Raw genomic sequence first — 2,334 nt, 5'->3', positions numbered from 1 at the left:
GCTGACCAATCCAGCTCCAAACACAACAGGTTAGCCTGAGGTATTATACACTCCTTGAGGGCAGGGCATGTTTCTTAAGTACAGTTTGCGGTGGCAAAATACTGGAAACAGTGGGCTCGTGTTTTCTATTATGGAGTACCATACACCACAGCCACTAAAAGGAAACATTAGGGAACTTTCCAGAACGCTCGGTGAGACGCAGAGGACCGGCGGCTGCCCGAGCTGCACCCAGCAACACGCTCCTTCCTGCTCTCCAACATCAGCCTCAGCCCTCTCACCGGCTGTAGAAAATGGTGAAAGAAACCACTTACTATGACGTTTTGGGGGTCAAACCCAATTCCACCCAGGAGGAATTGAAAAAGGCTTACAGGAAACTGGCCTTAAAGTACCACCCTGATAAGAATCCAAATGAAGGAGAGAAGTTTAAACAGATTTCTCAAGCTTATGAAGTGCTCTCGGATGCAAAGAAAAGGGAATTATATGACAAAGGAAGAGAACAGGCAATCAAAGAAGGTGGAGCTGGTGGTGGTTTTGGCTCCCCCATGGACATCTTTGATATGTTTTTTGGAGAAGGAGGCAGGATGCAGAGAGAACGGAGAGGTAAAAATGTTGTACATCAGCTCTCAGTAACCTTGGAAGATTTATATAATGGCGCAACAAGAAAACTAGCTCTGCAAAAGAATGTGATTTGCGATAAATGTGAAGGCTGAAGTGGTAAGAAAGGAGCAGTCGAATGTTGTCCCAATTGCCAAAGTACTGGAATGCAAATAAGAATTCATCAGATAGGACCTGGAATGGTTCAGCAAATTCAGTCTGTGTGCATGGAGTGCCAGGGCCATGGGGAACGGATCAGTCCTAAAGATAGATGTAAAAGCTGCAACGGAAGGAAGATAGTTCGAGAGAAGAAGATTCTAGAAGTGCATATTGACAAAGGCATGAAAGATGGCTAGAAGATAACATTCCATGGTGAGGGAGACCAAGAACCAGGATTGGAACCAGGAGATATTATCATTATTTTAGATCAAAAGGACCATGCTGTTTTTACTCGACGAGAAGATCTTTTCATGTGTATGGATATACAGCTGGTTGAAGCCCTGTGTGGCTTTCAAAAGCCAACATCTACTCTTGACAACCGAACCATGGTCATCACTTCTCATCCAGGTCAGATTGTCAAGCATGGGGATATCAAGTGTGCGCTAAACGAAGGCATGCCAATTTATCGTAGACCATATGAGAAGGGTTGCCTAATCATCTAATTTAAGGTAAACTTCCCTGAAAATGGCTTTCCCTCTCCTGATAAACTTTCTTTGCTGGAAAAACTCCTACCGGAGAGGAAGGAAATAGAAGAGACTGATGAAATGGACCAGGTAGAACTGGTGGACTTTGATCCTAATTAAGAAAGCCGGCGCCATTACAATGGGGAAGGATATGAGGATGATGAACATCAGCCTATAGGGGTGGTTCAGTGTCAGACCTCTTAATTGGGCCAGTGAATAACACTGCTGCTGGCATTTTATATGCAGTAGTGAATGAGTGAAGGACTATAATCATAGCTCACTACTTGCTATTGTTTTTGTTTTAATATTCAAATATAGTAATGTTTTAAAAGTTAAATGAAGAATAAACTCAAATATTAAAAAAAAAGAAAGAAACATTAGGTCATGGAATGAAATATATATATAATGAAAATTAAAACAAAAACCCACACACATTTTGGCCAATGACAAAATCCCATGTCATATTTTTGTATTATTATGCAAATGGGAAGAAAAATATGAGCCAGGTGGAAATGCTGGCAGGAGTGGGGAAAGATAACCAAAGAGAACAAAGGAAAGGAGAGTGCATTTAAGTACTCCAAAATATATATGATCTTATACAAGAGTATATATATTTTTTCATGCCTAACCATTTCCTGGAGAACCAAACATCTTAGGTGCTAGGATTTCAGCTGACTCTATTTTTTTTTTCTTTACACTGTTAGGAATTGTTCAAATTTTATATTGAGTATGTGGTATTTAAATAATTAATAGAGCTTTTTTCCTTGTTGCAATAAAAAAACAAGTACTCCAAACCTAGAGCAGTGGTACACATAGATCAGTGTATAATAGAATCACCTGGGCTACCTAAAAATATAAATTTCTGGGTCCCACTCCACATCTACTGAATGTGAACATCTGGGCATCAGGATCTGGAATCTGCATTTCAAATAAGAACCCCAGGTGATCCTAAATGAACTAAAATATAAGAACCGCTGCTGCCTGAGGTTCTCCAGAATGAATAATCAGCACTACTTATTAAAAAGTCACTGACACTTGAGTGGCTAATCTGGAAAGC

At 40.3% G+C, this 2,334-nt stretch overlaps 1 pseudogene; it reads left to right on the top strand.

Annotated features, from left to right (window-relative positions):
• Positions 1 to 290: 290 nt before the first annotated feature.
• LOC129515598 (dnaJ homolog subfamily A member 1-like) lies at positions 291 to 1,481 on the top strand (annotated as a pseudogene).
• The last annotated feature ends 853 nt before the right edge of the window (positions 1,482 to 2,334 follow it).

The sequence above is a fragment of the Nyctereutes procyonoides genome, unplaced genomic scaffold (assembly GCF_905146905.1).
Source record: "Nyctereutes procyonoides isolate TBG_1078 unplaced genomic scaffold, NYPRO_anot_genome, whole genome shotgun sequence".
Taxonomy (NCBI): Eukaryota; Metazoa; Chordata; class Mammalia; order Carnivora; family Canidae; genus Nyctereutes; species Nyctereutes procyonoides.
Note: the sequence above shows the minus strand (reverse complement) of the source record. Positions and strands in the feature narration are given on the sequence as shown.